The 23,670-nt window shown below is 38.3% G+C and overlaps 1 long non-coding RNA gene across 1 annotated transcript; it reads left to right on the plus strand.

Annotated features, from left to right (window-relative positions):
- The first annotated feature begins 1,207 nt into the window (after positions 1-1,207).
- On the plus strand, positions 1,208-7,221 carry LOC150061546 (uncharacterized). The gene is made up of 3 exons (XR_016535830.1): positions 1,208-1,234; positions 3,318-3,398; positions 7,174-7,221. It is a non-coding gene; the product is annotated as an uncharacterized LOC150061546 (long non-coding RNA).
- Positions 7,222-23,670: the final 16,449 nt, after the last annotated feature.

Raw genomic sequence — 23,670 nt, forward strand, 5'->3', positions numbered from 1 at the left:
TGTAAGGTATCTAGGTGGCCATGCAGAATGTGAGATATAACTATGGCATATTCCTTATCTTTGAAGGACAACCTAGAGGTACTGGCCGACATATAAGTGGATCTGACAAGTCCCAAGAGATCATAGTCTTCCTGGTGGAGAAATACTTGGGCCGAAGTAACTTTTAACTCACTGTTGTTTAACAATAATGTTCATCTTTTGCTCCCCAATCATATACCCAGAATGGTGCATATTGTTTCCCCTGCTCTGCTCTAAAGACACTTTTCAGCTAGTTTCAGTTCTTGTACCCCCAAAGAATGCAGCTTCTGGTTCTTTAAAGATTAATATATTAACTTATTTAATAAGTCACTGTGTTAGTCCAGAGGTGACTGGGTTCTGCCAGTCATTCTAAGATTTAGGCCTAGTCCTGTGAACAGAGGATTCTTTTGATCCACCAGTGGCTACCTTTAGACATTGTATTTCTAAAACTTCATTAATCTGAATAAAATTGTTCCTGTACTTGGCTGTGTTATACAAATGGATGATAATTTAAGTGACATACAGACATACTCTGTGTTCAGAGTTGGACTTGCCTTTATATAAAGGAACTTAAATTCCTTTCTACTGAAATCCGCTAATCTAAAATTAAAGCAGACTTCATAACACATTTTCAAATTCCCATAGCTCTTTATTTTAAAGTAGATCGTACACTATTAAAACTGTCAAGTGAACAACAGCAAAAAAAAAAACTTAAAAATGTTTCTTCTGTTACCAAAAATGTTACCCAAAGTTCAAGTTCACCAGAAATGGAAAACTAAATTTATTTGAATATCACCAATAAGTCTATAATGCTATCTACTTATGGTCTGGATATGACATGTCCCCCTCACATTCATACACTGAATCAAGTGCGGGGGTTTGGGGGAAATGATTATTAATAATGGCTCTAACCTAATCAGTGGGTTAATCCATTGATAGATTCATAATATGGTAGCATTATTGGGCAGTGCTGAAAAGGAAAAGCTGAGTACGAAGGAAAATAGTTCACCAAAGGCATGTCCTAAGGACTGTACCTTCCCCTGGCCCCTTCTTGTATTTCCTTTTCTCTGCTTCCTGGCTACCATAATGTGAAGTTCTCTGCATGGCTTCTCCGTTAAGATAGAGTGACACCTCTGAAACTAAAATAAATACTTTTTTCCTCCTGTAGGTTATGTTAAATATTTTGGCACAACATCACAAGGATCTACCCTGAAAGGTAGGAATTTAAAACAATCATTGAATTAGTTCTTGAGGGCTGACAACTGGCTTTAGTTGATCTGAACTAGCCATGGCCAAAACTTGGTTCTTTCTTATGTATCAATTTTCTACTTCCCGTGACTTGCCCTTGCTTTAGGTATATCCTTCTTCTAATAATGGCAGCCACTAAACACCAAGTCCAATTACTTTTGAAACAGTTTGCATAATTTCTACTAATGATCTACTGGCCAAAGCATGTTATTTAGCCAGAGCCAAATTCGAGGCCTGGGAGATGACTGCCAAGTTATATAGAACGTACAGAGTGGGAGGAGTACAGAATGGAGGCTGTTAATGCTAATTGCCCCAAATGGTCATTTTTTTTTTCCTATGAGGAAAAATGGAGTCAAAATTCAACAGGTTTCTGTATTTTACTGACTTCCATATTCCAGATCCTTTTAATATCAGTAACTTACTACAGTTTTGTGCACAAAGTACATCTCAATGCCCCTGTCACACAGATGAGTAAATTGAAGGCCACAGATGATGAATAAGTTTAAGCTGCTATGCTGGCTCATTAGTTGCTATCCATAACAGGAGCTAATTCCTATCTGTGGACTCATGGGTTTGGCACTTCTACATTCTATGATGTAATTTAGCTTCTAAATAAAATTTCAAATGTAAGAACTCATCCTATTTAGCTTCATTTTGGGGTGGAACATATGAGCCAGTGAGAGATGATGTTCCATATTTTTATCATCCTAAATAGAATCCCAACAGTGTGTCTTGAAGCTTCTTTTTTTTCTGTATAATTTTAAACGTCATTGGAGACACATTTACTGAATTCCTTCTATGTATCAGGCATGTGTCACTCTATCCTTCTGTTGCTAAAATCCTATCCTGATTACAAAAATGAAGAAGGAAATAAATCCTTGTGAGCGCCTACTATGTGACTCTTTGTTTTTCTAAAATTTAAACAAAAAAAAAAAACGAGATGGTGAAGACTTTCTACCAAAGTGCAGATTTTCTTTTTGGCATTGACCATTTTCTTCATTTCCTATATGCCAAATTGGTCTAGGAGACTTCAAGCAGCTGTGTAGGCAGCCAGAGACCGACTGCTGATGTGGAAGGTGGGTACCCTGCGCATATTGGCAACAGTATTAAAACGCACAAGCACACCACTGCCAGGTCCCAAATGAATTAAAGTTGACCTTAAGATGGATTTGGAAAGCCATTCAAATAGATTTCTCCTTCTGAAAAGTTTTCAGAGTTTTAAAAAAAAGTAATAAAATGCCTCCAATTTACAGTCCCTCCCTCTGAGATCTGCTACAAGCAGCCTCCACACTCTCCCCAGCTCTGAGTCATTATCCCCAGTGGGATGGTTGGAAAACAAAAGAAATATGGCTTAGAGTTCCTTGTGGATCTGAACTGGTCTCCACCTGGGTCTGGGCTCACTGTAGCAGACTTTGAAGGAGGCAGATGATGTAGAGGACAGGTAGGACAACTCTGAGTGCTGGAGGTTACTAGAACAAGTCATACAGCATTTCCATGTCAAAAAATAAGGAGCATAATGGTAGGTCAAAGGCTGGCACAAAATATGTGCTCAGTGAGTTGTTGTCAAATGAATGGCTATCTCAGTTTACTTGAGTTTCCTTCAGGTTTAGAGAATACCTATTTGTTCAGGACCTTGGTATTGCACAGAAAGTAATACTGTAATCTCTTTAGTGAATCATTCAGCAAACATGTTGAAAATTTCCTGTGATCTAGGCATCACTGACAGGATGGTTTACAAAACCATTCATAATTGTTACTCTCATGGAGACTGCAGTCTAGTGAAATAAATCATATATGAGTTTCGAATCTTGATCCTGTACTTAGTAGCCCTTTGTGGATATGTTGTTTCTTGTCTGTGCCCCAATTTATTTTTGAAAATTAACATATATTTGAAACACTTGGGGTATTGTCTTGCATTTAATAAGCATTACGTAAAACATTTGTGGATGTCACACCTATTACTGTTGAGTATTAAATGTATTGTAGCTGAGCCTGATGTGAGCATATATTAGAGCTTATAAATTGTAGTTATTACCTCTTATTATGTGCAGTTTGAACATTACAGCAATTCTAAATATGGTGTGATTTGAAGATGGAAAGGAGTGAGGAGCAGCTGGGAAGGAGAGTCTAATGTAAGTAAAAAGTCAAATCTGTTATTCTCAAGAAAATACTTGGAGCAAAATGCATATATACATACATACACACAGAATATACATGCCTACGAACACTTTCAAGGGTGAATTTGGAAAGAGAGGAACTGTACTTCTAAATTTAATCATGCTGCAAGTTGATACTTACCCAGATTCATATCTCATCTTATATGCATAATTATCTGGAGGGACTTTCTTGGGAAAACCGTAAGATGCGGTACCAGCTAGGGTAAGGAATGAAGGAGCAGCTCTTTCCTGCCCTTATGGGATTCTCCTCTACCCTCAGAGCCTTTCAACATCTGTAGAGTGATCCATTTTCCTTCACATTCATGCTCCTTATTAAGTGCTTCTTATTAAGTATTGCCCGTTTTTTTTTTTTGATCCAGTGAAACCATTAGAGATCTACCATTAATCATTCTTAATTTCATACCCTCTTTCTCTCCCAGCGGACTTGTTTTAGGCCTCTCCTCCTGTACATAATCATTCCAACCTGCTACTTCTGCTTTCCTGTGGGTTTCTTCATCCATTTGAATAGCTCACTCATAAACAGCATCATTGAAACTGAAGATAAGTAGATGTACAAGTGCCTTGGTACTTGAAGCTTCCCATCTGGGCAAATCCTCATCCTCTCACTGAAGCATGTCTAGGACTTAAGTTTCCACAGCCCTCTTCAGCACAAGAGGACTACGTTCTGCACCCTCCTCCCTCCACTTGCATAGCAGTGAATATTGAATAACACCCGACTTTCGTAGAGCCCTATCTCAGATACTCAGCCAGCATACACCAGTGATGGCAAAACAAAAAAGTGGTGATTGGAAGAAGCAGAGAAGGAGAAATGACTAGAATGACATGTTCCACACATCTTAAGGGCCACAGAAAAAGGAAGGACTTAGGTAACAGTCAGTATAAATAAGAAATGCTATTACAAGTACATTTCCAAAAGGTTGTTGCCTATTTTCATAAAACCCAGAGAAGAGAGGAAAACAGTGTCTTCCTTTTGCAGTAGGAGAACATTTTGCTAAACAGACAGAAACAACCACTTGAGTAGAGGCAAATAAACCCAGAAACAAGCAACCAAGTGAATTCCTGAAAGCTGTACTATAAAATGAACGGTAACAATTTACATGGAATGATTTGGAAAGAGAAGTTTCCTGGAGAAGAGGTTAGGAGTGGTTGGACTTGGAGTAGACACATACACACATTATCTTGGAAGTGGAATGGTGAGGGCCCACACCATCTGTTTCACAGAATAGGTTCAGAATAAATGTGCCCAAGGTTGCAAGGCTACTGAGAATCTGATATTCCAGTTCCTAACCCCAAATCCAGAACCCCTCTTCCTCAGTTTAATATAGAGCTTCTGTTCCATTTTGAGATTTTTTTGTTAGATAGGCAATGGAAAAATTAAGACAGGCAAAACACACTGAATGGTTTAATTGTATGAATGTGTTACAACTCAATGTTCCCTCTTGGAGAGAAGGAATAGTTCACTGGTAACTAGTGAATCTGAAACTGAGCATTAAAACTCACACCTGTTAAGACTTAGAATTGTCTTCTCATTTTGTGGCTTAGAGGACTGGATTCTACAGGCAGGCAAGAGATGGGAGATCTGTGGAAGAGACACTTACCATTTGCTCCTCCACACACATTCTGTAGGAAGGCGTGGGATTTCACAGCAGCGAGAGCAAAACTATTCACAGCAGTACCATATGCTCCTCTCCATCAGTTGCGAACGCACTGGTCACTGCACTTGGCAGGCAAAGCAAGCGAGTGGAAATGCTGAAGACCACAGTAGGAGTTTTCTCTTTGTAGGTTTTGGATGGTAAAATCTTCAATCTGTTCCACAGGCAGATATCAAAGTAAAAAAATAATTTGACACAATTTGTGTGTGTGTGTGTGTGTGTGTGTGTGTGTGTGTGTGTGTGTGTGTGTGTGTGTAGAGTGTAAGAGCAAAGATGTGGGCTACTTCTAGAAAAGTTAAAAGAAAACACAGGTTCAATGTTTACCTTGAACAGACACTTTTGTAGAGGTCAGAAGTCTCAGCAAATGCAAGGAGGCAAAGTCTTTCCATAGCAGATACACATAGAAAATTATTTTTGGTTTAAATTTTATGTTTTCAGGAAGGTTATTTTTTTTACCCTCTTAAAAAAAGTAAAATAGAGAAGAACTTCCCAAATGCCAAGACCATTTAATAGCAGAATTACAACTGCCGATAAACGCAGCACTTTTTAAAGCTTGTCCTTTCTCTGTTATTAACTTTGTTCTTTCAGTTGTGCCAGAGAAAGCACAAGAGATAGAAATTGGCAGAAATGTGGGCCTGAAGAACAGAAATGCAACTCAAATGAAAATACCGTTTAAAAAAATCTCTAGCAAAAAAATACGTCTTTTGTTTAATAGTATAACTCATCATCAAGAAAACTTTAATTTGAATTAAAAGTAAAATTTAGGAGATCTATTATCTAATCATTACTCATTCTGCACATGTATGGGATGTTTTCTGTTTTCTGAGTGGTTTGCACTCATTTGCCAACCCACCCAACATGTTCAGTCTAAATTGTGTTATATGCATATAATAGATAAGAAGGGTTATTGGTGACAGGCACTGAGACACAGACACTGAGTGATAAACTACCAACCTAGAGCCATGGCTATAGATACTCACTTTGTCTACACAGGAGCCTTACCCATAGGAATTTTCAGACAAGGATTCACCTTTTTTAAAAAAAAATGGAGACACACATATATATATATAATAATTTTCCAATCATTGCTTGAAGGCTCAAAATTTTAAAGTCCCTTTAACTTCATATAAACCCAGTTTCAGTTTGCACTATAAGTAAAAAAATACTTGAAAGAGTTAGCTTTTTACAAATATCTTCATAGAAAGTCAGTGTGATGGTTAATAATAGTCTATGCAGATGCTTAGCAATGTCCCCCGTTAAAACGCATTGGGATAAATCAGTGATATAATTTTCTTTTGTTTTCTTTTCTGTTCTCTTTTATTCTCCTCTTCTTCCTCCCCTCCCTTTTCCTTCTCTTCCTTTCTCTTTTTTTCCTTTCCTGTCCCTTCTTTTCGGTCATCAGTAATACTAGTTCCTACTATTACCTGAAGCTTACCAACTTCATTTGTTTTCTTGAGGCAACAACTCTAAGGAAGTTGTTTTTAAGTGTTCTAATGTAAGTTATTCAACATGAACCAAATGTTGGTGCTTAGCAGAGCTTGCCCACATCATGCCTGGATTAAAATTGTATAGCTTTTCATTATTTTCACTTGTGCTACCACCCAATCCAAGCATATTAAATTGTGGTTTGGATAATATAGCCCACATGTTTAATTAACCATTCCATGAAATGTAGAAAGGTAGAACTTTAACAATGTGTTCTGCATTGCTTTTAGTTTTCAGACTTTAAGCTCTAAATTTCTGGTTGCATTTGTTTAATTCTTTTCATAATAGACAATCAACCCACACGAATCTTATAAACTTTCTTCATTCTTCAGAATTTCCCTTAGTAACAAAATTTCATTAATTCTACAGACAGATCAATTTAGTTTTCCCTACCTTATGCAATTTAGTATTTCCTAGCTTATGCAATATGTATAAAGCATATACATGTAATAATTGTTCACGAAGTGATACTAAATGGTACTTACTAAAGTAGTATTAGGGAGTTCTCTATTATTTGTCAGTTACTTCAAAATATTTATAAATTCCCACTTTCTTCCTAATGTTTATAAATTCCCACTTTCTTTGCTTGGTAGGAATTTAATTTATTGAGACATCTTCACTATGTCATAATGATGCCAAAACATAGAAAGATGAAAGAAAGGAAGGAAGAAAGAAGGAAAGAAAGAGAGAAAAAAAGAAAATACAAGAAATAATCAGCACTTCATTTGGAGTCTATTCAGAAATTCTTGTACTAACTGATCAGTAGAAATAAAGTCTCCCACCGAAACAACCCTGCAGAGTACATGGCCAGCCTAGAGTGATTCACTGCAGTGTCATTGGGGGACATTAAGAAGCCTGGGGCTGTGATGGTGCCAGTTCATGCCTTTTCAGTGAGAAAGCATTCAGGTTACACGGAGTGTTAATCTGCCCACAAAATGGGAGACAGCTATGTCTGCCTGGAATGTCTGGCTGCTGGTTGGCAGACACAGCCCTTTCTTCACCTTGGATCTGTTGGGCTAAAGATGCTTTCATAGTAATTTTCCAATGTCTTCCTTGATCAGTAGACTGCAGCATTTTATCATTTTGCAGATTTTGTTTTCTTCATGGGTTATTACTTCCACTGAACTGCACTTAACATCTATTAGCTTAGGTCTCTGGGAGATCAAAGTCCCTCTGTATCTGATTATTCTGCTCTTTGCAATTTGTGTCTCCCCCTTACCCTACCCCTCCCTGCCAATCCAGGGGCCTTGCATGCTTAGAGATTTGGTTTCAGCATCTTCTCCTAAACCATTTATAGACATAAAAGCATCATAAAGAGAACATCGTGCCTCTGAAAGAAAAGAAGACAGAAAAAAAGTGAAGATCATAATAGTAATTCTGGTATCATTTCTGCATCAACACAAGTGTTTTAAAACTCATATTTAAATTTTTAAATGAAATGGGTGATGGAGATGGAAGTGCTAATGTCACAGAATTATGCTAATGTTGTGGAAGCAAAATTACTGTCGACATTTATTCTCTCTATTCCTCTCTGTTTCTTCCAAAGCCTTGCCGGACTCTCCCACACTTTAGTAAAAAAAAAAAACCAAAACATTTATATTGTCTTTTTTTAGGGGGGAGACCTGTACTTGGGGCCAACATTCCATTCATTTTATGGTTTACTGTTAACCTTAATGACTGGGTTCTGATGGAGAATTTTTATTTCCTTTCTGAGCCTTTAGTAAATAATAATCATCCTCTAAATTTGGTGTCACAGCTGTGATGCACCAAAGATCCTCTGTCAAAAGGTTGACCCAGTCTCAACAACAGACCCAAACTAGCCTAGTCAGAGTATTTGCACTAGTCCTAGAAGGAATAATTTTAGAAGCAGTAGAAGAGGACTGTGGTATTGGGTCAGCCCATACATGAAATGGGTGCCTGTGAATTGAGACAGGTATTAGAAACTTCAAGTCAGGCAACTGAAAAAAATGTAAGAAGATCTAAATCTGAAGAGAGGATTGAAATAAAGACCAATAACCATCTCCTCTTTTCAAATGTATTTATTCAATAGTGTTCAAAGCAAATAAGAGGAGAGGGTGAGAAAGAAACAGTGGGAAAGAGAGAGAGAGGAGGAGAGAGAGAGAAAGAGAGAAAGATGGAGAGAGAGAGACAGAAAGAGAGAGAGAAAGAGAGAGAGAGAGAGAGAGAGAGAGAGAGAGAGAGAGAGAGAGAGAGAGAGAGAGAGAGAGAGAGAGAGAGAGAGAGAGAGAGAAGCGCTTGAATATCTGTTAGGGACCTTGTTAAAATGAGGACTGTGGTCCATTAGGTTTGAGGTGAACCCTGATGGTTTAAAATGCTCCTGGCTGGTTCAGATGCTGTTCCTCCCAGGACCACACAGAGGGTTTAAGTGTTTCCCTGTGATCTATACCTGCTTTGACATTACAGCAGGCCCTGTCCCTCCACTTGGCACATCTCATTCTCTTAAGAAACATTGATCCCTGAGCAGGAATGATGAGGAAACTTGAAGCAATAGCTCTTACATTTGATTGTCACCTACACTTCCCCGAGACATTTAAAACTTCCCTCTGTCAAGTAAGTAAGAATTCTTCAGAATGGAACCAAGGAATCAGTATTTTTTCAAAAAATAATTCTCTAATGTCTCCAACATATAGACATGCTTTAGATCAATAGCTTAAAGAAAAATCATGTCAACTCAGCTAAAGAAAACAACCAATGTGTAGGTTACTTCTTTGTGAGTACTTGGCATCGTATAATGTACATTGTTTTTTTCATTGAATTATCACACTAAATATCATTTGCACATGAAATGAGGCAAAGATTATGTGACTCATCCTCAAGTAACAGCTGGTAGAGTTGATATTACAAAATACCCACCCACCCAGAAGGCCTAACACTATTTGCCTGAATCATTCATTGCCTTTTCTCACATTGGCATGCATAAGGTCCTAAACACTAGCACAAATCATCTTTCATTTTTGCTGGCTTCTGGAGTAAGAGAGACTCCAATAGGCTTTGCATTTGTCTCATGTCAAATTCCTATGGACTCTCTTGTCCCAAACTGGGCAGCAGAGGGAGCTGTGACTACCAGGAAAAAAAAAAGAGGAAGAAGAAGAAGAAGAAAAAAAAACAGTCTGGAAACTGCCCCTAAAGAACCATGTTCATTGCAGCATTATTTATCATAACTAAGATATGGAACCGACCCAGATGCCCCTCAGTAGATGAATGGATCAAGTAAATTTGGTATTTATACACAATGGAATTCTCTGTTGCCATCAGAAAAAATGACATCACCACATTTGTAAGGAAATGGAATGACTTGGGGAAAAAAATCATATTAAATAAAATAAGCCAGACCCAAAGAAATACAGGCTCCCTGGTTTCCTTCATTTGTAATAATTAGTATATGTCTAGGATTTTCCAAGCAGAGGATCACAGTAGCTCAATAGCTATATGCATATGACCATACAGGATGATACTAAGCAAAATGAACTACAGGATATGGAAACAAGAGGTTTATCTTTGTGGTGGTTGTTTTTAATGTACTATGTAAAGTTCTTTTCTCTTTTTTCCTCCCAATGTTTATCCCCTGTTGTAACTATATCTGACTTTAGAACCTGGTATATTGAATATATGTTTGTTTATTTGAATTAGGGAAGGGAAGGGAAGGGGAACAAGATGATAAAATGTCACAGCTATATTCACAAAACAATATGTTGGAAGTGAACTTTACAAGTTTGGAGGGAGTGGATGGGGAGGGAAAGGGGAGAAAAACATGAGAAAACTAACAATGTTCAGGAAGAAATATATTCATGACCTTATGAATGTAACTGTAACTCCTCTATATATCACCCTGACAATAAAATAAAGAAAAAGGTGGTAAAGAAAATATGACTCTCATGATTTTCTGAACGTCACCCCTCAAGGTAGATGGTACATTTTCCCCCAAACCTCAAGCACTGGACCCATCTAAGCATGCTAAAAGCAAAGCAAAATCAGCTATTAGTTGGATTTAAAGATTCACAGAAATCAGAGGGTCACAGGGATAAAAAAAAATCAGTGGAGCCAAGTTCACTTTAGAGAAATGCCATGGAGAGTGCATTGCAACTTCCAGAACTATGTTCCTCATTCCAAAAAGATGGCATATTGTAACCAAATGTGTAAAATATGAGCCTGAGATCTTTTTCTGAAAATAAATAAAGCTCTAAACCAATGACTTGAATGGAAGCTTTTATAACAATCACCAGTTTTCCCAACATTAAGTAGAAATATCTCAGATCAACAAATGTTCATTTAACTTAGGATGTAATTACAATTGAAAGTATAGGATTACAAATGCCTTTGGAAATTTCAATGTAATATTACCTAGGCCCAAGAATTTCTGGAGAAACAGGGACATTTCCAAATTTACCAATTTGCCAATTTACTCTCAACAGTGAATTTAGAAATGTAACTTTTCAAGCCAGACATTTCAAATATTTTCCTTTCTTTTTTTCTTTTGTTTCATTTTGGTTTGGTTTGGTTTTGGCCATGGGCTTGACCTCAGGGAGCTACATGCTGCACTGTCCCAGAGCGCTTCAGCTCAAAGCTCGAAAACTTCTGGTTTTCTCGTGGTTAATTGGAGATAAGTGTCTCATGGACAGTCTTGCCCCACTTTGAACTGCGATCCTGAGATCTCAGTCTCCTAAGTAGCTAGGCTTTTTGTTAATGGAAGTAATTTGAACATGAAATGTGGACCAGGGAGACTGTAACAACATGAGATAACCAAGGGACAGCAAAAGAGATGAGAGATAACATAGTACATTAAGGACAACAATCACTCATTATATGGCTTTTGTTTCTATATCCTGGAGGTCCTTTCATTTAGCATCATACTAAATGGCCTTATGAATCTAGGTTTTGTTCTATTGTAAATCTCTGCTAGTAGAGCCCAAGGTTTCTACTGATTATGACAAATGAGAGAAACCATTGAGCCTATGTTCCTTTGAGTCTGGCTTATTTCACTTAATATGATTTTTTCTAAGTCTTTCCATTTCCTTACAAATGGGGCGATGTCATTCTTTCTGACAGCAGCATAGAATTCCATTATGTATAAATACCACATCTTGTTGATCCACTCATCAACTGAGGGGCATCTGGGTTGGTTCCATATCTTTGCTATGGTAAATAGTGCTGCAGTGAACATTGTTGTGCTAGTGGATTTAGTATGTCCTTGATTTTCAGAAAAAAATATTTATTGTTACATCTTCTCTAAACTATGTTCCCATTTATTTTCCTTCTCCAGATCCTATGTAGGAAGACATAAGAAGAGGAATCATGAGAATTCGCTATTTTTTCCATTCACAATCAAGTTTTTTTTAGTATTTCAGTTCTATCTTTACTTCTAAGGATATTTATATGTCATCTTTGGGAGACAGAACCAGAACTTTTAAACATTCAGCAACTCCATGGCTGAAAGTCTCTCATATGTTGCAATAAGTCCAGAAAACTTAAATTCTTGACAGTGAACCTTATAAAGGAGAAGGACATGGTGTATCTGTGATGGATTTTCACAGTACGAGCTATCTGGCTTGAATCATTGAAGCAAGTGCTAATAGTACAATGTAAAAATAGATTCTGTTTTTATTCATCTTAATTTCACTTACTGCATTGTTCACAAATGTGTCCTAATTGTGTATGACGTTGCTTCTCTTCAGCAAGCACTCTGTCTAGTAAAAGAGCTATGCTATTGCACTACAAATAGAAAAATTAGTTGTGGTACAAATGCAAGCAAAGGATCCAGACAGATGTCTGCATTCTGTAGTTGGAGTCTACCTAGTAATTCTGTCGTGTTCTTGAAATTAAGGAGCTAGTTCACTTATACCAGCTTAAAGGGTTTGCAGTTCCTCACCTACCTCTGGTCTCTGTACTTCTCTGTGTGGAAGTTAAATGCTCTATTCTTGTCCAGCTGAGATCCAGTATCAGATCAGGATATTTGCAAACACAATCATCTTTCCAGGAAAACAGTTCATGGGAGAAAAGAGGAAGAGGCATTCTTCTGCAGGAAGCTGAACTTTAAAAACAGGTTGTTTTCTTGTCTTAGTGACTATAGAGTTTTACACAATGGTGCAGACCTAGAGCAAAGGTAGCTTTCTCTGCCAGTAAAATCACCAGTTTGTTGGATGAGAGTCTACAGGAAGAGAGAGAGAGGTAGGTGGTCAGATCTGGAAGTATTTCCACCGCTACAGAAATGCAAACTGCAATTCCACATGTTTTATTTTCATGTTTAAAAGGAAAAAAAATAAAGGAATGGCCATTTTCCCTAATGTCCTAATGGGCTGCCTGAGGCCCACAAGTAGGAACAATAACCCCTGTTAAATGATCATCTGAAAAGGAAAATTGAGACCTTATTCAAATGTGATGGAAAAAAATCCCCCCAAAGCACACTTTCTGCTGACTTGTCTTAAGCAGTAGCTCCAGGTACACTCAGAGGGACCCCTGCATTAGGACTGAGAGTACTCTATCAACTGACTATGCAGACCTCTGTGTCTTACAATGCCAGATCGTACTTGTTCAAGCGTACCACAAAGCATGCAGCTTGATTTTGGTTTCCACAGCTCTAGTCAAAAACCTCTGGTCAAAAAGTCTCTGAACTCTGGTCTGGTCAAAAGAATCACAGACAATGTAGGCTTCTTGAAGGATATAGTCCCTTCCCACTTTTTCAGATACATCTTTCTCTCCTGTCTTTTCAACCTGGGGCTTTTCATTCAAAAATCAGGTTTCCAGGCTATGTAAAGAAATTAAATGTCCCTATCATTTACTTTTGGGAGTAGGTCAGCTTTTCAAAAATTTGAGCCAAAAAAAAAAATTACTCAAATGTTACTGCCCAAACTCAGATCCAACTCCCAAGTGAGGCTTGGCTTTTCAGTCAGTTCCAGAAAAATGATTCACTCCCTGTAATAGTTCCTTTTTGATACTGTGATCAAAATACCTGACAGAAGCAATTTACAAGAGGAAACATTAATTTGGGCTCACTGCTTCGGATGATTTAGTCCATGGTTGCTTGGCCTCAGGCAGGTGGTCAGAGCATCACGGCAGCAGGAATGTGTGCAAGAGGAGATTCTTTGCCTGGTAGAGTACAGAAAACAAAGAAAAGGGGGGATACAGTGAGAGGGGGGAGAAGAATTCTCCTCTAAGAATATGCTCCAGTCATCTACTCCCACTGGCAAGGTCTCATCACTCCAGGCTTCCCCAAATTATCAGGAGTTGTAGTCCAAATACTCAAAATATGAGCCTGTAGGGGACATCACAAATTGAAATCATACTGTTCCCTCATTCAGTATCTACGCTCAGCAACTTTCTTCCTTTCGCCCTTTCAGGCAGGCAGGCAGAAAGGGCTCCAAGCGGCTTTCTTACTCTGCATCCCAACTTGTATGATCTGTGTAGTGCCTTGTTTTTCTATAAAAGAAGAGTCCAATATACTTACATAGTTGCCACTGCCTGTGGGAACATGATTTTTTGTTGATAAATAGAAGAGATGTTGCTGCCATCAACCCTCTCTGTTTTATTTTTGGACAAGGTGTAGATAATGTAGCTGTTCTCCAGCTCTAAGCAAATACTGAGCAAATTAACATAGAAAACACAGAAAGATCCTGGGTCATTGTTGACTTACTTGAGTTGCCATACCTCCCTGTATCTTCTATGGATGCTGTGGTTACACCCCCCCACACACACGTTTACACAATACATTCATATTTTCAGTGGAAATATCAGGTATTCTCTTCATTTCAGCTTAACATGCCTAATTCTGATAAACGACATGCAACCCAAAGCCAAACTAACACTATTTACCCATCTCCGCCAATAAATAATAACAATAATTGTAAAAAATAACCTTTTGTAAACCGAACTCCAGAGTTCTAAGCCCCATGAGAGGGGACTCACTTGCATAGCTGTCGTATTATCACCTTCCTATTTTTGCCATTTCACAGATAGGACAAATAAAGGTTGAAGACAGCAACATTAAACAAGGTCATACAGTAAGCTGCTGAAAGCTAGGGAATAGAGCCAAGAGCTCTCTAATCCCAGACGAGGCTTCCTCTGCTCTGTCTCTCCCACTCAGTTGGGAAAATGTCAAAGGATTTGTCAAAAATAGCCTGAAGCTAGATTAGGTATTTTAATACCCAAAGCACTTAATTACTAATACAGTTTAAGGTACATTAACCTAATTGGAAACACTCTGCATATGGCATAGGTTTTTCCCTCTGAATAAAATTGAATAATCGTCTCTTTAAACTTACCTATGAGTCTGCCTCATCTTTCTGTACTATTATTATTTTCCCAAACTACAAAATACTCCTACCAAGAGTTGGGTTAATGTTGTTTTCTCATATAAATAAAATAGAAAATAAAAAGAGAAAAAGGAATGATCAAAATTCATCTGGTAAGTGCAAGTCTCACTGTTTAGCTTACTAGGTTTGGGGTCTGATGTCATCTCAGAACCCAGGGCTTCTCCAGTATTTCCCTCCTGCATCAGCACCATATCCTGTTGTACCTCCCCTCTCTTACCATCTCTACCTTCTCTGCATCACTAAGGAGACCATCTAGTGAGCCTCTTCTCAGATTCCAATCTGTTTCTCTAGACTTAGGTGAAGAAATCATTTTTTGTTGTATTTACTTTTATTGTCAAGGTGATGTGTAGAGGGTTACAGTTACATACATAAGATAATGAGGACATCTCTTGTTACCCCCTCCCTTGTTTTGTTTTTTTTTTACAAAATGCAAATCAGGCCAGGCATCAATGGCTTAGAGCTATAATTCTAGCAATGCAGGAAGCTGAGATCTAAGGAGCTTAGTTTAAAGCCAACACCCAGCAGGAAAGTTCATGACACACTTATCTTCAATTAATCATCAAAAGCCAAAAGTGGAGCTGTGTCTCAAGTGATAGAACTCTAGCCTTAAGCATAAAGCTCAAGGATAGATCCTGAATTCAAACCTCAGGAGAGGTGTGCACACACATGCACGTGAAAACACACACACACACACACACACACAAATGCAAGCCAGAGGGTCAGATCTGTCACTTTTTACTTAAAACCCTTCAGTGACTCACCAATTCCATTGTAGGGCTTCCCAGATGAAGACATTATATGGCATCTTGAGATGAAGGGACAGAATGTATTTGTACATCATCACCATCACCATCACCATCATCATACTATCACCATCACAGGGATGTTTACCAAATATATGTTCTGTACAAATAATTGTTGAATGAACTAACCAATGGTGCTGATGGTCCACATTTGTAATCCTAACTACTCAGGAGGCTGAGATCTGAGGATTGCAGTTAGAAGCCAGTCTGGACAGGAAAGGCCATAAGAGTCCTATCCCCAAAAGTCTACATGTGATGCTGTGGTTCAAATGGTAGAGCACTAGTCTTGAGCAAAAGAAGCTTAGGGACAGCACCCAGGCCCTGAGATCAAGCCCAAGGACTGGTACACACACCAATGAATGTAAACACACACACACACACATACACACATATACACTACACAAAATAGACAGTCAGTTGGATCATAAGAATGTTGGGACAAAGTTGGGGGAAAGATGACTCTGATGTTTGCTTTACAGAGAACTGTGTTCACACTAATAGCTGGTAATGATAGCACAGTTTTGACATCTGACACATTGGGTCATAGGTTGTTCCCCATTAATAAAATCCAAATGGAGAGAACTGGCAGAGTTACAATATGTCTCATGCCTTATAGAAAGGTATGAGGTATTCCTTGTCTTTAAGAATACATGAGATGTTCTTAAAGATACATAGAAACCACACGGAGATTGAATGTGCAGAAGAAAGTTTCTAGGATCCTAATTATGCATGCCAAATTTTGAGCTGCATTCTCTTTACCCTGTTCCCTCTTTTTTCATTGTTCCTCTGTTAATGTCATTACATTGATGATTTCAGACCATAGGTGCTCCCAGAACACACTTCTCCATTTCAAGCCAGAGAACTTCATAAATTATCCACCTAGAAGAAAAAAAAAACCTATGGAAGCTAAAGCTGACATTTCATACTAGAACATTATGTATGAAAAAGCACTAAATGGGGAACGGATGACATTTCCCTGCACTCTCTCTTCTAAAGTACCTTGTTATCGCTAAGTAACAAAGTAGTTTGCATAGTCTACTGATGTTCACCTCCATCGAGTGCTTCCTTAAATTCAAATGGAAGACCTGGGTAGAAATATTATACCTTAACCACCTTCAGAGTCTTCAAGACATGAACACAACTGCTGGTAAGACTAACCATTCCATGCCTGTGGGAAGGGTAGCTTATGCTCGTCTTACTTCTGAGAGGGTGACCTCAAAGTCAGCAAAGCTGTACAAGGTCTTTCAAAGAGACAGAAGAACTCCTGAGAGATCCATTGTCTGGAACAGTGATCCAAGTATAAGGGACAACTCCAGATAAGAGTGAGCCAATGTGTATGAGAGAAAACTGCATATATGCTTGAGATAACTGACTTCTCTGTGTCTAGTGCAGAAGATGGCAGGAAAACACCAGGTCCAGGTAGAGTATGGAAGTCAGCCAGGTATGGGAAAATGGGCTGGATGGACTGCAGATATGAAAACTGCACTGGCAAGATGTGCCTACACACATGAAATCTTAAACTATGATCCGAGCAAAAGACAGCCAGTCAGGAGGGTACTTAAAGAAAGGCACTGTCCAATCAACAAAACCCCCATGACCTCACCAAAGACTATCCCTTACCCGGACAGCAGTAGCAGCTGATGCAGCACTATGCTCCTCTCTCAGTGACTATCATGTCTCTCTTCTATAGGTGTCCCACGAAACCTTTGCTCTTTCTTATTTTCCTGTACTAGATAAATGAATTTACCAACCTAAGGCTCCAAAACTATCTGTGACATCTAACTTGTCCATAATCACAGTCAACCTGGGATGAGAGTGCGATTATTGGAGGGTGGTCTTCTACAAAGTCCCAAAAGGCTCAGACATGATCTAAATAAAGTGAGACGTCCCTTAATATATGTGAGTCATATCTACAGGAGTAGAGCAGTCTTCCTGCTTAGAATTTGGTGAGATCTTGCATTTTTAGTCACTCAATAAACATGCATGAAGAGGATATAACATTCTGAGCTGCAGCTAATAAGGCTTTATCTTTAAGGAGCTTTCCCCTTAATATTGTTTTTTGTTTTGTTTTGTTTTTGTAGGTCATGGGGCTTGAACTCAGCCAGGGCGCTGTCCCTGAGCTTTTCAACTTGAGGTTACTGCCCTACCCCTTAGCCAAGCCCTACTTCCAGTTTTCTAGAGGATAATCGGAGATAAGAGTCTCAGGTCTTTTTGTGCCTGGGCTGGCCTTGAACCTTGATCTTCAGATCTCAGTCTCCTGAGTAGCTAGGATTATAGGCATGAGCCACTGCGCCTGGCTGTTTTGTTGTTTGTTTTTTGTTTTGGGGGTTGTTTTTGTTTTTATTTTTGGTTTTCTTTTTAAAGAACCTTAAAAATAAATCAAGAAAAATAGTTGTGGGGCTTGAACTCAGGATCTGGCTGCTGTCCCTGAGCTCTTCAGCTCAAGGCCAACGCTCTACTACTTGAACCACAGACCACTTCTGGTTTTCTGGTGGTTAATTGGAGATAAGAGCCTCATGGACTTTCATCCCTGGCTGGCTTTGAACCTTGATCCTCAGATCTAACCCTCCTAACTAGGATTAAAGGCATGAGCCACCAGTGCTGGATAAGTAGAATTTTTATTAAAGTCACTTATGTAAAACAAACAAATATAAAGAGTATCCAGAAAAGGGCAAAAGGATGCTGTTGGCTTGGATCACACTGGAGGGTTTCTAAACACACACCTAATAGAGGTACCATACAATTAAGCTTCTGAACTCAAACTTCACCCTCAAAACGCAGGACTGAGGACTACTAACCTGTTCTACCGGAAAACGCCCATGCAGACCCTAAAGAACATGTGGAAATAATGCTCAATTTTTAGTAACTTCTTTCATGGGTATTTAGGAGTTCTGGATACTCTACCATAATCTTTTATTTTCCAGTACGACCAAATCATTCCCACCTGAGAGACTGCTATAGCTTTTTCTTACAGAAGGAAAACATTTCACTTTTCCCCTTAAAATGCATTTGCAAATGATGTCTAGGTATGTTGATGTCTTTACCAAAGATTATTTCGTAATATTTTCACATGAAGAGAAGGCATGCTCTTCATATTATAAACATAGCACTTTATCAACTTAATTTTAGTTTATCCCTCTTTTCCCTAACCCTATGATGCTTTTCATCTTTTATCTGCTTTTTCTGTCTGATTGTGAAAATTGCTTAAGTTTTGTTTTTTAACTAAACCATGGTGCTCCTAAAATCATAAGGCTCTGTTCTTTATCCTTTGCTTGTAATATAGCCTTATAAAAGGCTATTAAACATGTGTTCATGCTCATGAAGTCTTCTCACTTTCCCTTCTATTCCTAGAAATATTGCTACAAAAAGTTTGCTCCATGGCAGGTACCTTTTGAAATCTTTCTTGTATGTGTGCATTTATGTTTGTGTGTGTATATATATATATATATATATATATATATGCAAGAGAGAGAATGAGAGAGCTATTTTTTATTGTTGTTGTTTTAATGGATACACAGTGCTACTGGATTCCAAAATCAAGGTAGGAAGCCTCTGCTCTTAGCATTCTACTACAAATTGACTTTCTTCTGGAACTAGTATATATAGTTTTATGTTTATGTATATTATATTTACATATATATTTATATAGGATAATATAATTATATAAATATATATTTACATATATAATATATATATATAAAACTTGTAGATTGAAAACAAGGTGAATCATAAGTACTATACAGATGATTAGTAAAGAGGATAAGCCCAGTCTACAGTAGCAGATCTGTGTTACCTTATTCACTGTATTTTTGAGGGTGCTTTTGCAGGGGGAAGGTATTGAATTCATGGCCTAACACTTCCTTAGTAGATGTTCATTTGAGCCACTTGGCCAGCCCTTTTATATAGCTACTTTTTGAGATAAGGTCTTGCTTTATGCCTAGGTCAGTTCAGACTATGATCCCCTGGTCTCCACCTTTCAAGAAGTGACCATTGCAATCTTGAATCACCCATCCTTGCCTTGCATGTGCCAGTGAAGACTTCCGTATTTGTAGTTGTTCTGAACATCTCCCACCCCCTTAAAGAAGCCACACTTTAGGTTTCTTTCAGTAAACAGCTGCTGAGCAGTGCTGCTTCCTACTTCACACCTTCCCCATGTGATACTGCTTTCAGAAAACTTAGTGAATAATTATATTGAAGAAGTTACAACCTACATCAAAAGTAAATAGTACACCACCCCTAGTCCTAAAGCTGGGATTCCCAGGTGCAGAGCTCTAAAAAGAGCAGTTCCTTCTCTAAATTCAATAGACATATTTGTGACAAACTTTTTTGATAGTGACCTATGATAAGAAAAATGTTTTCTATTGTGGTCCAGGACACAGGTACATATGTTTATGGTTCAACAAAACCTTCCTAAAGCAGTGCCCATGCTATATACAACACACTCAGACAGTTGCTCTTTCTTCTAGTTGGTTTTTTAAAAATACTGCTTATGACCATTAAATTGATTTTACAGCCCACCAATGGGTCATGATCTGCAGTTTGACAAACACCAAGTCAAACCAAAAGTATCTCTAGGACTGGGCTAATAATAAGAAATGGGATCCTATAAAAGACTCTAAAGTTCTTTAATGGAAGAAAGATGACTATTGATTCGGGTCTGTGTATCCATGTTTCATTCTACTTGAGAATTTAAATTGCAAAGATAAATTCCCAGCTTCAGATGTGTTTTAAAAAAAATGCCTTGGCCTCATAAAACAGAAGTTCCAATAATGACACATCAGGCAGGACCCTGGGACACACAGGTTTCTCTAGAACAAGTTATTATGTTTTGTCCAATTGAACTACATATAGGCAGAGCTATGCAATAGAGTGTGGTAGATCAGGGATATAAATTGCTTCTCTTTGGCCCTGTTCCTGACTTGCAGACTTCTTTGAAATGCACACTCACACATTGTAATCTGTGTACCTTTGGGCAATTGACATGAACTTTCAGGATTGAGGTTCCATTCCTGCTGTACAAGTTGTCCTGCTCTGTGTCAATCATAGCTTAGCTTTATATAGTGCTTGGTAATTTATGGAATATTCAGATGCTTGCTATCTCAACTTATCTAAAATTACTGTGAAGGATAACGGGCAGGTACTTTTCATACATCAGATTTATAATTTTAATGTAATTTAAGACTTTTACTGTACCCATTTTTGGCATCAAGAGGAATCCTTTTGACACATATTGTTTGCTAACACCTAAGTGAGCCCAATGATGAAAAAACTCTAGACTGGACAGCTAAACAAGAGTTTATAGAGGCTAATTTATCTGACTTGCACCCTCAAAAATGTCACATAAGTCCTATCACCATGTTAAATTTTCTAAGTGAGGAAACATGTCATTCTCACAAGCAGAAATCGGTGCATTGGGAAGTAACATGACCTTTAATGTTGGACAGAACTGGATTCAAATGTTGGTTTGGGCATAAAATATATGAACTCAGGCATCTCACTGAATTTTCTAATTTCTTCCTCTATAAAATAGACACTACAATGACATATTATTAGCCAGTTAAGATGTTCTCCTAATTTATGCACTGTATCTGCTTCCAATTCCCTATAATTTGTCATAGCTCAATTTTAAAAAGTAAATCTATGATGCTTTTTAACTTTTAAAATACTCATGGTTTCTGAGTCCTTTTGAAATACATTAATCACTGGCTTGGGGCCGTGAGTTTGGTCTAGTGGTAGAGTGCTTGCCAAGCATGCACAAAGACCTAGGTTCAATTCCTTGGAACCACATACATAGAAAAAGCCAGAAGTAGTGCTGAGGCTCAAATGATAGAGCTCTAGCCTTGAGAAAGTCCAAGGACAGTGCTCAGGCCCTGAGCTCCAGCCCAAGACTGGCAAAAAGAAAAAAAATCACTGGCTTGTTTATTAGAATGCCACACAGGGCACAGTACCTGCCTCTCTTTTTCTCTCTCTAGCTTTTCTTCATACCATCTTCTCTCCTTTCATCATGGATACTTAACCAACACTGCTTTCCATGGTATTCTTTGTGTCTGTGGGCATCTTACACTTTGGAGCTTGTGCTTGTGCTCTCTGCTGTTCTTGTGTGAGCTCCTCATTGTATCCCCTTGAAACACCCTCTTGTCAGGAGGGTCTCCAGGGAAATGTCACCACATTGATATCTGACATTTCTTTAAACTCCCAAACCAGGCCAGGGTTCACATTCTAATCACTATAAGAGCCTAATTCTTGTCTTTGCAAACCTTGCCACAAAAATACTAAATAATTGTTTACATGACAATTTGTTAAACACAAGCTCTTCCCACTAGGGTTTAAATTGTAGAAGGACAGGAACTATGACTATCTTGTTCCTGTTTCCTAAAGGTTGGCTTCTGGTGTTGGGCTCCCATCCTTTAAATCTTTCTACTTTGGCAACTCTGAAAAAGTTACTTCCTTCCACTGTGTCTCATTTCCTGCTGTAAAGTGGAGAAGTTTTATATGTAATTTAGAGGTTTATGTGAAGACAAAGTGAAGAAATACATGAAAAAGTACCATATTACAATGTTCAACAAGGAGCATGAATAACTCCTTGTAGGTGATAAATATAGACATATTAATCAATTAAATGACATAAAACTTGGAAGGAAGCACAAATGAGACTTGGAATGGTAAATATTAGTATTATTCTTTCTTCTTTCCTGTAAGGGAAGCTGTCAATAAATTAGCTGAAGAAAAGAATGAGTGCAAAATTTTATAAGGAAAACGTACAGAAACAATATTAATATTTAAGTGGCTGACTTCTAAACTGCTAACTTGTCACCTCTTAGGCAGATAGTACTATGAAGTCATACTATGTAGTGCAAATCACAGCCTTGGAGTGGGCAAGAAGGGCTATCTGTGATGAGCTGAGGGCTGGGGAGCCAGTTCATGGAAATTTTAGTTAGTGTATGTAGGATGTGTGAGGGCATCCACGGATTTGGTTACTGATGTAGATGAAGAATTGGAAGAGAAGGAAGAGAACGATCTGGCACCTAGCAGATCTAAATCTAATAGGAAAACAAGTTCCTAAGGGATCTTGATGAACAAGAAATGGGAGTAATGTAAAGACTAGCAATTTCCCACTAAAGGGAAAGAGACTTCAGATAATAAGAGTGCAGACTGAATGACCACACGTCGTGTTGCACACCTGTAATCCAGGTGACATAGAATATGGAGTCAGGCGATTCAACAGTGTAAAGCCACCTTGTAAAAATCAAAATTTAAAGCAATAGCAGGACTCTATCTCAAACAAACACATAAACAAGAACCAAAAGAAACCTAAAAATTAGGGGGAAAGGACAAGGCACGTGGTTCTTAGGACCAGTGGCAGGGTACTTGCCTCACAAGTTCAAGTCCCCTAAGTTCAACCCTGGCAGGAGGATGGGGTGGAGAAAAAAAAGGGAAAGAATAAGATCAGATTATTCTGAGTTACCAGAATATTTCTTTGCACCATGAAAAAAAAATGTCTGTGAAGAAATTAAAAGAAAATCAGACGACTTTCACAGGTATTTAGACTCTGGTGTGCTGACATGGATAGAGTTTGACAGCAGGAGCACAGGGGGTTTTGGCTGAGGATCATGAAAGATCATAGCTCATCAAAGCATGATGTGGAAGTGGAGGCAGAGCTAAAGAATTGCCAGTAGGGATCAAATTTAGATAGCAGTTTAGGGAGGCAATTGATGAGTAAATAAATAATAATAAACATCTGTCATGAATACACAAGAGAGCAAGAAAAATCTTTGATATTGCTACCTAACACTCACTGAACTATGTTCACATGTTCATCTTGACCCAAGAGACAGGAGTAGAGATAGACAAATGACTTTACCTTGCATCTGGTTAAAATTTACCACATGAGGTGTACTTTCTCTCTCAGCTCTTCCTACCTGTGTGTCAGCTCTTTTCTGCTTACCAAAAGCTCACACTG

The sequence above is a fragment of the Megascapheus bottae genome, chromosome 6, assembly GCF_031878675.1.
Source record: "Megascapheus bottae isolate mThoBot1 chromosome 6, mThoBot2.hap1, whole genome shotgun sequence".
Classification (NCBI taxonomy): Eukaryota; Metazoa; Chordata; class Mammalia; order Rodentia; family Geomyidae; genus Megascapheus; species Megascapheus bottae.